This window comes from Rhinopithecus roxellana, chromosome 13 (assembly GCF_007565055.1).
Source record: "Rhinopithecus roxellana isolate Shanxi Qingling chromosome 13, ASM756505v1, whole genome shotgun sequence".
NCBI lineage: Eukaryota > Metazoa > Chordata > Mammalia > Primates > Cercopithecidae > Rhinopithecus > Rhinopithecus roxellana.
In genome coordinates this window covers 47,128,070-47,142,773 of record NC_044561.1, presented here as the reverse complement: position 1 = coordinate 47,142,773, position 14,704 = coordinate 47,128,070, and the positions used below count along the sequence as shown (strand labels likewise).

Here is a 14,704-nt window from a genome sequence, read left to right as displayed (position 1 = left end):
AGAAGAGCTTTATTTTTAAAGATTTTAGTACTGTTGTAATCCCAAACAACTGGCTACACCACAAAAGTGAAAATGAAATGGATTGTAAAACCATTTGCACCTCATCATTGGGTCTTCCCTATCTATGACTGGTTAAATATGGCGGGCAGATCACGAGGTCAAGAGATCAAGACCATCTTGGCCAACATTGTGAAACCGTGTCTCTACTAAAAATACAAAAATTAGATGGGCATGGAAGCATGTGCCTGTAGTCCCAGCTACTCGGGAGGCTGAGGCAGGAGAACCACTTGAACCCAGGAGGCAGAGGTTGCAATGAGCCCAGATCGTGCCACTGCACTGCAGCCTGGCAACAGAGCAAGACTCCGTCAAAAAAAATAAATAAATAAAATAAAATTTAAAATCCAGTGAAAGGTAAATAAATAAATAAATAAACCTCTAAAAAATTGTAGAGAAATTTTGCTTCTCTCCTTCGCAGAGCTCCATGTGAGTATATATGTGGGTGGGAGAGAGGTAGCTGACAGCTCCAGTCTAGGTCACAGAGTTATATTTTTTTAACTTTAAATGTATTTTACTTTTAGACAATCTATATATGGTATGCTTTTCTTTTTTTTCCTCAAAAAACAATGCTTCCACTCCAAATAAATCATGGTCAAAATAAAGTGCTCAAGGTGACATCAGTTCCATTTGTCTTCAATGGTGTTGTGTGGATGACAAGTGGCAGCCAGTTACAATGACAGGTGATAGATCCAAAGCAATTGCCAAACCTGTTAACATTTTTCCACTTCTAAATGATCCTTAAAGAAAATCTTATTTGGGATCACATCATCTTCATGGTAGTCCAGTAGAGCCAGCATGCCATCTGGATTCATGTCCTCACAAATAATGAACTGGTAGTTTTTGAAATTAGTAAGGATGTGCTTGATTTGTTCTGCAGTCTGTCATAAAAGATTTTACTTTTTATGGTCTCTGTTCCTCCAGTTTGCCTTTGACTCATCTCATGTAATCTTTGATGTACTTCCTGTAGGCTTCTTTTGTGAAGCTGGTTTCTGGCAAGTGATAGTTCATGACGATAACAACAGCATCAATTACTGTGCTTTCTGTACCTTTACCCTTGGGGTCTTCAGTGGAAGCATTCTCACTAATGGGCAAGTCTTCAATGTTACCTTCTGTCCTACTGACCATCTTCCCCTTCACCTCCAGACACAGCCTGTCCCTGATCTCCAGGATCTTTGTAAAAGTCAGAGGATACCTCTTTGTGGCCGATGAGATCTCGGTAGGTAATCATGAAGTCGGTTGGAGGGAGTTGATGGTGGTCTAGCTTAGCAGGAGCCTGGAGCTCGGAGCGAGCTCTGTGCAGCTGGAGCAGAGCTCAGGTGGAAGTGGAGAGCAGGTGGCAAAACCAGAGTTGTATCTCTTCATGCCAGTGCCAGGGATATTGACTTCCAGGTCCTCTCTGTTGAACTGAAGGCATGGGAGATGGAGGAGAGAGTCACGGTTCCCTTCTACAAGTTCTACCAGCAACTATCAAAACAACTCTGAGCACAGCATTGGCTGATGGACCACTTCCCCCAGCCAGTACCACCCTGGCGAGTGTGAGCACTGGCATGGCCTGGAAGGCATTGAAATCTTTCCCTCTGGTGACTCTGTATCATCAAGGGAGTGCAAGTAAGGTCCTGATAGTTAAATTATCTCTGATAGTAATTTCTAGAAATTACAAGTCTGACACAGGGTGCAAGCGAGCTGGATTAGCTGTCATTAGGTCACCTTCCTTCATGCTTTAACACAGACTCGAGGATTCTTAGCACACTAAGGAATCTTAGAGATAACAAACAAAACAGCTAATATCGAGGGGTGCGTATATTCCAGGCACTGTTCTAAGGGTTTTGCATAAAATGATCACCAAACATCCTCATTTTGCTAATAAGAACCTGTAGCACATAGTGGCTAAACTAAGTTATCCAAGATCACTCAGCTGGTAGGTGGTTGATCCAAGATCAAAATTAGAGTCCTTGCTTTCTCCACTGTGCCATACTGCCTAGAAATAATCTAGGCAACATTCAACTCAAATGTCAAATGAGGCAACTACGACTGGAGAGAACAGAATTGTCCAATGTCACACAACTAGTTACTGAGAAAGCTAAAATTAGACCATCTTCTGATTCCCAGACCATGGCGTTTTCCATAATACAATGGAGAAAGGAGAAAATTCCACTATTTGACAGCTGCCCATTCTACCCACTATGAAATGGAAGCAAAAATGATGAATGAGCGAGAAACAGAAGAGAACATCTAACTGAGCTCTGTATTTTATCTCAGTCTAGGACTTGATATAATTCCCCTTTTCTTTCTTTGGGGTTGCTTGAGCAAAGCTGACATAAATAGCTCTTTATGTTCTTCTAATACTGGAGGGCACCACACAGAGCAATAAGAGTATGCACCATCAGAAACAGTATGCAAATTTGAATGTGAAGAAAACTCATTCGATTCTCCATCTGTCTCCCTGTTTAATTACTTAGCCATAAATTAGCACTTTTTACTAGCTACATTCAGCAAATGTGATCAATTCACTGACTTTAATGTCAAAGAAGGAATATTTGTGACGTTCAAGTATTTAGCCTTTTAATTTACATTCACATTTTGAAATACAAATTAACTGTTGAAATCTACCCAAATACAATGTTGGGGATTTTTTTTTTTTTTCTGTCTTCTCATTAATGACATTTCTTTGATTGAATCATTGATGAGACGCTTTTTTGAAACTTGGTTGTTTCCCCTAAAGGGCAAGAAAAGAAAGCACTTTCAACATTTAAAGAAAATAATTAGGAAACATATCAAGAACAGTGTGAACTCGGGGCCTTAAAGACACAGTGCCTGTAAGCCTCCTCATATTTACTTACGGCCTAAGGCCACATCCTACCATCTCTACAACTAACTTCAGTATGCACCAAGCCACCGTCCAGGCCCAAATGGAAAATAGACAGGACGAGACAATTTTTGGTTATTCTATATTCTTAGAATATCAGGGATGAAAACAGGCCCTCAGAGGTAGAAAGTGCTTAAGAAAATAGATAATAAAATAACCACATACGTGTATATGCCTAAGTAGTACACTGATATCTTGCTGCTCCTTATTCCTTGCTGACAAAATTCCAATTTTATTTAGGAAGGTAATGTGCTCAGCTTCAGGCAATGGATCAGGACTGGTTAAAGCCAATCGTGACAATCCTGTTCCCTAAGGTTCCAGTTCCTTTTCACCTACAGAGAGCCATGGGATACAATTCTAATTAACAAAAGATAATGGGAAGTCTTCTAGGGCTTCCTGGAAAGCTTCTATCTTCTCGATATAAGCTCTGGGGTGCTTCTCCCACCATTTCCTGTTGTGAATGTAGATGTGATATTTGGAGTGGTGAAGCCATCTTGAGATCGTGAGAGAAAGACAAAAAGTACTGCAAGGATGCCAGCACTGAGATCTTTGAGTGCCTGAACTAATGCCAAGAGCCACCTACCTTTGGACTTCTTTTGTGTGAAAAAAATAAATCTTCTGTTACATGCAACTGAATGCATTCCTAGCCTATATATATGTGTGTGTGTATATATATATGAGCTGCAAAATATATTTAACTACAAAAGTGATAAAGTACATTCACAAAAGGGGAAAACTTACTGGAAATCTAAGAGCTAGTTCAATGTCTGCTTTCCAATTGAGCCTGTAAACACCCAGCTGGTCCAATTTCAGTTCCTCAATTGGATGCTGATTCATCAACCCACTAAGACAGTGGGTTCTAAAGTGTGGTCTCCAGGCTGGAACAAAGGCAAGAGAGATGTGTTGGTATTTTGAATGATGTGTTCAGCCAGCTCTGGGAGAAGACAGGCAATGAACATTCTGACTGGTTTGCCTGCTCCAACCTTACCATGTATAGAGTGTTGAGAAGTTATTAAGCCTCCTGGCTAAGGAGACTCAAGGTTAGCACCTCTGGAACCAGGTAAGGAACCTTCCCAATAATTCTAATAGGCCAGGAAAAAAAAAAAAAAAAAAACAGAGCTGTACCCAAAGTGATCTACAGATTCCAAGCACTCACTGTCAAAACTGCAACAAACTGTTTTGCAAAAATAGAAAAACTGATCCTCACATTTATATAGAATTGCAAGGGGGCTCTGAATAGCTAAAATAATCTTAAAAAAAAAAAAAAGAACAAAATCAGGGGGCTCAAGTCCCAATTTCAAAACTTACTTATGAAACAAAAGTAATCAAAGCAATGTGGTACTGGCATAAGGATAGACATATAGACCAATGGAACAGAATTAAGAGTCCAAAAATAAATCTATGCATATATGGCCAATTGATTTTTGACAAGGATGCCAAGACCATTCAATAGGAAAATAACAGTCTCTTCAACAGATGGTGCTGGAACAACTGAATTTTCACATGTAAAAGAATGAATTGAAGTTGGACCCTTATCTTACACCATATAAAAAGGCTAACTCAAAATAGATCAATGACCTAAATATAACAGCTAAAACGATAAAACTCCTCAAAGGAAATATAGAGGTAAATTTCTGAGCCCTTGAATTTGGCAATGGCATCTTAGATATGGCACCAAAAACCCAAGCCACAAAAGAAAACATAAATAAACTAGACTTTATCAAAATCTGAAACTTTTGTTCATCAAAGAACATTATCAAGAAAGTGAAAAGACAGCCTACAGATTGGGAGAAAATATTTGCAAATTACTTATCTCACAAGTTCTTTGATAAAGAACCCCTATAAGTCAACAATAAAAAGACAAACAACTCAATTAAAAAATGTGCAAAGGACTTGAGTATACATTTCTCCGAAGAAGTTACATAAACAGTTAATAAGCCCATAAAAGATGCTCAATGTCATTAGTCATTAAGGAAATGTACACTAAAACCACAGTGAGATACCACTTCACACTTAATAGGATGGATGCCATTTTTAAAAACTGAAATGAACAAATATTGTAGAGCATGTAAAGAAACTGAAACTTTCATACGTTGCTGGTAGGGATTTAAAATGGTGCAGGCTTTGTGGAAAACAGTTTAGTGGTTCCTCAAAAAACTAAACATAGAATTACCATATGACACAGCAATCCCATTCCTTACCCAAAAGAAGTGGAAACAGTGACTCAACCAGATACGTGTACACCAGTGGTCATTGCAGCATTATTCATAACAGTCAAAAGGTAGAAGAAACAACCTGCGCCCATCAACAGATGAATGGATGAACATGATATAGTCTATCCATACAATGAAATATTATTGAGCCAAAGAAAGGAATGAAGTTCTGACACATGCTACAACATAATCAAACCTTGAAAACATTATGCTAAGTGAAATAAGCCAGACATAAAAAGACAAATAACATATAACTCCATTTACTTGAGGTCCCTAGAGCAGGCAAATCCGTAAAGACAGAAAGTAGATTAGAGGTTATTGGGATCACAGGAGAGGGAATGGGGAGTTACTGTTTAGTGGATATGGAAGTTCTGTTTAAGGTGATGAAAAAGTTTTAGAACCAGATAGGTAGTGTGACAGTTGCACAACATTGTGAAGGTACTTAATGACACTTTAAAATGGTTAAAATGGATAATTTTATGTTACATATATTTTACTGCAATAAAAATAAATAAATATAAACAAACAAACAAAAGCAAGGTGCCCAAAAGCTGGGACCCAGAGCCCTGGTAAAACGTATCACCTCCAACCTTTCGTTGTGAGTACTGTATTAGTCCATTCTTGCACTGCTATAAAGATACTGTCTGAAACTGGGTAATTTATAAACAAAAGAGGTTTAATTGACTCACAATTCCACATGGCTGGGGAGACCTCAGGAAACTTACAATCATGGCGGAAGGTAAAGGAGAAGCAAGTAACTTCTTCACAAGGTGGCAGGAAAGACAGAAGAGGCCAGGGGAAACTGGCATTTATAAAACCATCAGATCTCGTGAGAACTCCCTCACTATCACGGGAATAGCATCGTGGAAACCACCTCCATGATCCACTCACTTCCCACCAGGTCTCTCAACACCTGGGGATCACAGTTCAAGATGAGATTTGGCTGGGAACACAAAGCCTAACCATATCAGCCACCTCTCTTGACGTTCTGCTCTTGTCTTCATGAGAATCCAAGGATTCCTGATCAAGAGCTCCGAGCTAATGCTTAGCTTCAAGAAGGGAGTGTCTGAAGGTTGCTGCCCTGAGGAAGTTATTGGGGTTTTTCCCTCCCTTTTCATTCATGACCATGATTAGTTATAATTGAGGTATTTTTTTCCTGGGCTTTCTTTCTGACAAGACCTACAGACCAATGTTTGAGAAGCACAAAAAGCACCATGGTTTAACCCCAAAATTGAGTCTAATCATGGAACCCTTCTCAATTTGGGTGACTGAGTAATCCAAGTGTCTGCTAACCAAACAGGCCCTATTCATATAACAGTAAAGGCTGTCCTTCCCCTACTTTCTTTTTCATTAATTAATCAACTAATGTGTGTGTGTGTGTGTGTGTGTGTTTTAACTTTTATTTTAGGTTCAGGGGTACCTGTGCCTAGTAGGTGCAGGTTTGTCATAAAAGTAAATTGCGTATCACTGGGGTTTTGTTGACAGATTATTGCATCACCTGGTAAGACGCATAGTACCAAGTAGGTAGGTTTTTTTATCTTCTCTCTCCTCCCACTTTCCACCCTCAAACAGGCCCCAGTGTCTGTTGTTCCCTTCTTTGTGTCCACGTGTTCTCAATGTTTAGCTCCCACTTATAGGTGAGAACATGCAGTGTTTGGTTTTCTGTGACTGTGTTAGTTCACTTACGATAAGATCAGGCTTTTCAATACACAGTGCGTGTGCGCCATGGCTACTCAACTCAGTTGACTGGGGTACAAAAGTACATTATTAGAACTTTTATACTGATTTCTTATTTTTACCCTCATTTTTACATATTTTTTGTAATGCCAATAATATATTAGTACAGTAGCATGCATCTTATATGTGTTATATAGTTATATGGTTCATCCTTGAATAACATGGAGGTTAGGAGGGCTGACCTCGCCGTGCGGACTAAAATCTGTGTATAACTTTCGCTCCCCAAAAACTTAACTACCAGTAGCCTATGTTGACTGAAAGCCTTACCAATAAAATAAACAGTTGATTAATACTAATTTCGTATGTTCTGTGTATTAAACGCTGTATTCTTACAATAAAGTAAGTTAGAGGAAAGAAAATGTTATGAAAATCTAAGAAAGAAAATACATTTACTATTCATTAAGTGGAAGTGAGTCATCATAAAGATCTTCATCCTCATCATCCTCACATTGAGCAGACTTAATGTAGAATCAATCAGTTCCATAAAATGGACTATAATATCCCTGCCCCAAATTTTTCTTTACTGATAGAGGCACCTGAGCAGAAATGGTAAGACACCACTACTTAGTACCTCTGGCGAGAAAGAGGGTGTGTTGCTCCCCGCTTTGACTGGGGCTTGCTTCAGCCAGCTTCCCTGCCTTCCTGCCTCCCAACTAAGGCTCTCAGTTCCCTCTCTGTGCACTCTTCCCTCAGACCCATCACCTCCGCACCCCCTTCTGGTCCAAGACCAGTTTGTATAACAGATTTACTGGGGATTGGAAGGCCATTGAAGGGCATTATGATTTATAATGGTAAACAACTTAAATATGCAACATCGCAGTTCTGAAAAGTTTCTTGTTTACTCCCACCACTGGGAACTTTGCTCAGCCCATGTTTTCCTCTGGTTCTGGCCTCCTACCAGGTCACCAGGCTCCTCCTCTCTCATGAGAGAGCCTCTTCCACTTTTAAGAAGCTTCTAGGCTGGGCATAATGGCTCATGCCTGTAATCCCAACACTTAGAGAGACCGGGGAGGAGCATCACTTGAGCCCAGGAGTTCAAGGCTGCAGTGAGCTATGATCATGCCACTGCCTCCAGCCTGGGTAGCAGAGCAAGACCTTGTCAAAGAAAGAAGAAGGAGAAGAGGAAGAAGAAGAAAAAGCTTCTAGCAATTCTACATTCTTATTGCTTGATGACCTATAACAATGCAGTACTGTCTTTGGTCACATCTCCTCTTCCAAACTCTCGCCACAGAGGTGGACAACCAAAATCTGCCTACTAAGGTGTTCCCATAAACCAAAACAGCAGGGTTTTTTGTTTTATTTTTCCGCCTAAGTGGATCCTACAGTCTTTCCAGACAGTAATTTCCAAAGTATGGTCCAAGAGCCTCGAGTGCCTAAATCACATCAGTACTTATTTAAAACACAGGTCCTGGGGCCCCAGTCTAGTGCAACTGAATTCAGTGAAAGCTGAGGTTTAACCTAGGAATCTGCTCCTCCAGGTGATTCTGATGCACACTGAGATTTGAGAAGCACTGCACTGCAGGTAGATGACTCAACTTGCAGATAGTTATTGTTCTTTTAGTTACAGTTGATTTGATACTGAATGTGTGTGAGCAAATTAATCTTTTGCCCTGTCTTACCCATTCCTTTACTTGTGTTCTGACTATTTTTCCAAAACACATCTGGAACCGGTGTTTAAATGCAACCCTCCAGGGGAATGGGCCCAACAGGTGCACACTTTGGTGAACTGAGAGTGCTTCTGCAAAGATTAAAAAAAGGGATCCCTTCTGGGGACACAACTCTATACAAGAGCAAGACACAAGCCAAACAGGTGTGGGCTAGGTTCAGCCGGGGACTCTTGTCAACAACTTGCACACCGTTGCCTTTGGAAAAACCAAGTAAAATAATAATTATCTTAGCTCTTCTTTCAGGTTTGTGCTATCCAGAGGAAGATGGGCAGGAGCAATTGCCTAAATTTCCTGGAACTGGGACAGCAAATAGCTGAAACATCTGCATTGAAGCTGCTGCAATGAGTTTATGTTCTTGATTACTACTGAAGAAAAAAATTATTCTGACACTTGTTAAAACTTTATTGGGATTATTGCAATTTGTGTCAAGACTACTGCAATAGAGGAAGGAGATTAGGCTCATCGCCAAACACAGCGAAGACAACTGGGGATTTACAGCCAGTGAGTAGGGGACAAGGTCAGTGGAAGGGAAATTACTGCGAGGAGACACCAAAGGTATGAGGATTCTCTGAACTGACTTAACAGGATGCTTATTGAAGGCAGGCCAGGGTGATCAGATAGCAAAGGTTGGGGGACTCTATCTAAACGGACTTAGCAGGATTCTTGCTACAACTGGGCAAGGCGGGCCTAGCAAGAACAGTGGCCAAGGCCGAAGCCTAGTTGAAAAGAGGGCTTGGAGGAGCCTGACTAAAGTTTGGCCAAACAGAGAGTCTTTGGCATTACTCAGTGGCATCACGGCTTTCCTTCTTGATTACTCAAAGGTGTCTTTGGGTCTGAAACACCATTGTGCCCTCAGTGGCTACCGAGGTATGCAAGGTGGGTTCTTCCTGCACTAAATGGCCCCAGGAGATGCCTTCCCGGGTTGTTAAATCTAGCTGTAATATTTTGGTTGTCACTGTTCTGATTATTCCATTAGATGTTGTCTTTGCTCTTGTCAGCATGCTCGATTTTCCAATTTACTGTTCCAGTCTGCTGTGAACTAGAGAATCAGACTGCTGGGTATGTGTGAAATATGTCGAATTGGTACGGTGGAATGAGAATGCTAGAATTCTGGTTGTTTATTCTGAGAGACGCTGGGCCAAATTCCCTTTTAAAAGCCTAGTGCTACTTCTCACCATTTATAATTCCCCCTTCTCACTCTGGGGGAAAAAAAAGAACAAATTAACACCCAGATAGATGTCGTATTTAAGGAATAAGAACCGCACGTACCTGGTTCAGAGACAGAAATTCCACAGCACTGCAAGAAATTCAACACATAGATGCTTGCAAAGCCTGCGCAAGAAATCTGTCCCAAAGACCAAAAAGGGGCAGGCCTAGTCATGGAGATGTGATTAGATGCTGTAGCTGTCAGTCACATTTGCCCTAAGAGAGACCCTGAAATTTCCAGCTTTCCCCTCCTTCTGAGCAGATCCCAGTGTCAGACTCCCTTACAAGTTGGTGGCTCGTGTGTTGCTTAGACTCATGCGAGCATAAATGATCTCACCAACAGAGCAGAGATCTGTGTGATTACAGCTAAAAGATGTATTTTTTTTGAGGAGGAGTTTCACTCTTGCCGCCCAGACTGGAGTGCAATGTCGTGATCTCAGCTCACTGCAACTTCTGCCTCTTGGGTTCAGGCAATTCTCCTTCCTCAGCCTCCTGAATAGCTGGGATTACAGGCACATGCCACCATGCCCTGCTAATTTTTGTATTTTTGCTAGAAACAGGGTTTCACCATGTTGGCCAGGCTGCTCTCGAACTCCGGACCTCAAGGGATCCGCCCGTCTCGGCCTCCCAAAGTGCTGGGATAACAGGCGTGAGCCACCATGCCCGGCCTAAAAGATATATCATAATTTCTGAACGAAAATAAAGAGAGAGCAAAATGACTCTTTGAGGAATCTATGGCTGCAGGCATCCTACAACATTTATCTCATCCCCAAGAATTCGCTGGAACTAAAGGAAAGACTCCACCCCGGATTTTGGCCAACAAATACAATAGCTTTTCACATGTTTTAAATTTAAAATAATACTTCTTTTTAAACTATTAGGGTCTAAAATAAGAATAAAGAAATCGAATGAGGGCCAGAGGAGTTTTCCTGTGAATAAAGGTGAACTTCAGGGCATGGGTTTGAAGACACTTAGGCTCGCTAACTCGTAAACTTTCTTGCTTTCTTCTAGGCTCTTGGGTGAATTCCAAATGGAACTGGAATTCACTGTGTAATAAGTTGCTCCCTTTAAAAAAATCAGTATGAATAATTTTCATTTATAGATTGTTGCTCTGTTCTAACACACAATTTTTTTTTTTTTTTTTTTTTTTTGGCACCGGTGAAACAGGAAACACTGAATTTCACATACGGGAATAGGAGATTTCCCTCTAAGTCAAGTCTTCTCTTTCTACTGAGGGAGAAACAGGCAGCTCTTGCTTGCCCTGATAGTGAGAGTTTACTTCCTGTCTTCACTGTCCTCACCTGGATGAGTGCAAACCATCTCTCTGGTTGCTCCCTGAGTATGGAAACACTGTGAGCTCATTCTAACCCAGTATTTTTCAGTCATTTTAGGCTATAAATCTTAAGGATGTGTGTGTGTGCATGAGTGTGTGTATGTGTGTATGTAAAATACAAATTTAAATTCCACAAAATAATACTTACCCCTTGTATTAGTTTGCTCAGGCTTCCATAACAAAGCATCACAGACCGGGTGGCTCAAACAACAGAAAGTTATTGTCTCACAGTTCTGGAGGCTGGAAGTCCAAGATCAAGGTGTCAGCAAAGGTGGTTCCTTCTGAAGCCTCTTTCCTTGGATTGTAGACAGTCATCTTCAATCTGTGTTCTCACATGGTCTTCCCTTGATGGGCGTTTGTGTCTTAATCTCCCTTTCTTATAAAGATACCAGTTATATTGGAATAGAGTCCACTGTAATAACCTTATTTGACCTTAATTATCTCTTTAAAAAACTCTATCTCCAAATAACTTCACATTGTGAGCTACTGGGGTTAAGACTCCAACATATGAATTCGTGGGATATGATTCAGTCCATAACACTTCTTATGCATGTATCCAATACAGTCTGGCATTTTCTATTCTATTCTGATTTTCAGAATTACATATTGAGTTGTGCTAATTTGATTTCACAATCTAAAAACTGGGACAGAACCCAACAGTTTGAAAAGCACTGTTATCACTTTGATTGTGCCCTTTGGCCTAGTAATCAGCAAATATAACCTTTTTTGTTTCTTGAGATGGAGTCTCACTCTATCACCCAGCTGGAGTACAGTGGCGTGATCACAGCTCACTGCAACCTCCACCTCCATCTCCCGGGTTCAAGCGATTCTCGTGCCTCAGCCTCCCGAGTAACTGGGATTACAGATGTGCACCACCATACCCGGCTAATTTTGTATTTTTAATGAAGATGTTGCCCAGGCTGGTCTTGAACTCCTGACCTCAGGTGATCCTCCTAAAGTGCTTGGGTTACAGGCGTGAGCCACTGAGCCAGGCCCAAATAAAACCTTAATAAGGAGTCAGAAAAATGGCCCTCAGATCCCAATCCTTGCCTGTCCTCAAGAAAACTTGCTGAAATGCAAAGAACAAAAGCTTTGGGTGAGACACCCCCAGATAGAAATCTTGCTATTATCGCCCGCTGCGTGCTCCTGTTCTGTGAGAAGGCTGAAGGGCTGCGATTAGAGGGGCCACCCAAACATTCGACTTCTTTCGTTTCTGACTTCCTAAGTTCAAAATGGTGAGCCCCTTAGACTCTGATCCCAGAATTAAATGTCGGTCATGCTACGTCCTGTGGTCTCCCCAGAAACAATCAGACAGTGATCACGGATCTGAGCAGTAACTCCTCAAAGGAAACTGTATTCCTTGTTCAAACAAATTCCTCCAGAAATCAGAAACTTTGTTCTCTGAGAGTTTGCTTTACAGCCAGCCCTCTTCACCATGCCTCAGAGAACTGTGTTTCATGTTATATAAAGGAGTTCCTATAATTAGTGTTTCTAATTTGAATTATTTTTAAAAGGATTGTTAACATCCTTGCCTTTTTTTTTTTTTCAATTTAATTCCTAGTGAATTAATTCTGAGTGAATTGCTCTTGTGCATAATTAGAGTTTTTTCTTTTGGAAAAAAAAAGTCTTTAAAGTATAAAAAAAGCAAGCTGGTTATTAGGTATGAATTTAAATTCTTGCCACCTACATCTCCATGTTCAGTGAAGTGTCTTGGGTTGACGACATCAAATTATTCACTCTCCAAAAAAGGAAGAAAGGCGTTGTATACAAAGCTGAAGATGTTGGTATGTTCCCTGTGAGAAATTATGTACACAGAAGAGGAAAGAGTAGACCCAAGATTTGGAAACCCCTAGGTTAAGAAAAAAGGAAAAGTCAAAGGCAAGTACCCAGAAAAAACCATGGACACAAGACAACCTGTATTAGTTTGCATTCACACTGCTGATAAAGGCATACCCAAGGTTGAGTAACTTGTAAGTAAAAAGAGGTTTAATGGACTGACAGTTCCATGTGACTTGGGAGCCCTCACAATCATGGTGGAAGGTGAAAGGCGAAGGGCTCATCTTACATGGCGGCAGACAAGAGAAGATGAGAGCCAAGTGAAAGAGGTTTCCCCTTATAAAACCATCAGATCTCGAGAGACTTACTCACTATCACGAGAACGGCATGGGAATTACCTGCCCCATGATTTAATTACCTCCCACTGGGTCCCTCCCACAACATGTGGGAATTGTGGGCGCTACAAGTCAAGATGAGTTTTGGGTGGGGACACAGCCAAACCATATCACAACCTAAAAGGAAGCCCTTGTTTGGAAAGGAAGAAACATGGGCAGCATGGTGCACCCAGCAGCAGCTGGGGCTGCAGACACTTTGACCAAAACCCACATTGGAGTACTTTCCACTTACTGGCTAAGGAAATGAGGTGAGAAGTGCACTTGAGAAAGAAGTAATGCCAGCATCATTTTTAAGAAGAGAAAGGACACCAGTGGTGGCTGAGAAAAGCATTTCTGTACTATTCTTGAACTACGTGGGCCTTCCTTCCTCTGCATCTTCCTCTCTTTCTCCATCTCGTCCAGGCCTGCATGCAAACTTGCATTATGCCTTTCCCATGCACTTTTTTCCATCTCTACTGTCTCACCCCATTCTCTCATCCCACCACCCCATTTCCAAAGTTCTATTTGCCTTCTCTCATAATAGTGCCTTTTAGAGGCATCGTCCTGAATTTTTTAACACCGCCCCTAAGTCCTCACCCATTCACCCATTCACCTCTACCCCACGGTGTGGAATCTAGGGCATGCTCTTAGCCCAGATTCAAGATTTTGTAGTAAACACACTGCTGTGCTATGCTTTATGAGACACTATCATCTATAATAGAAAAATGTATTGCTGGATTACAAGCAATTCTAAAATCTCAGAGGCTACCACATCAAACCTCAATTTCTTGTTTTGGTTACATGAAGGCGGCAGGTCAGCCATGGCTTTGCGCCAGGGGTCGGAATGTCTTCAGGTTGGCTCTGTATACATTTTCGCCTTGGGCCCCAAGGTGAAGGAACAGCCCCTTCATTCTGTAAACCAAAATTAAAATCCTAAGCCTTCCAACCAACTTAAGGGATCCCTCCCTTGGCCAAGAAACCTTAAAAACAGAGTTCTTAACCATGATGGGATGGGAGGTCAGACATGCCTCATGATGCCCTTTCCCTTTTACAGTTTTGTTGTCGCTGTCCTTGTGGTTTGAAACAGGGTCTCACTCTTCCACCCAAGCTAGACTGCAGTGGCACAATCATAGCTCACTGCAGCCTCTACCTCTTGGGCTCAAGCAATTCTCCTCTCTCAGCCTCCCAAGTAACTGGGCTACAGGTGTGCACCACCATACCCAGCTAATTTTTCAATGTTTTTGCAGAGATGGGATCTTGCTATGTTGCTTAGGCTGGTCTCAAGTTCCTGAGCTCAAGCAATTCTCCTGCCTCAACCTCCCAACGTGCTAGGGGATTATAGGCGTGAGCCACCACACCCAGCCCCTTTTTCAGTTTAGACACAACACTGACAAGCATTAATGTTAAAATGTAAATGGTAAGACATAAGAACAGACTATTTGTGGCAATGGGATGCCAATTTGTAAACAGAACTT

General features: G+C 41.3%; 1 pseudogene; it reads right to left on the bottom strand.

Annotated features, from left to right (window-relative positions):
• Window positions 1–767: 767 nt before the first annotated feature.
• Window positions 768–1,285, bottom strand: LOC104664620 (annotated as a pseudogene).
• Window positions 1,286–14,704: the final 13,419 nt, after the last annotated feature.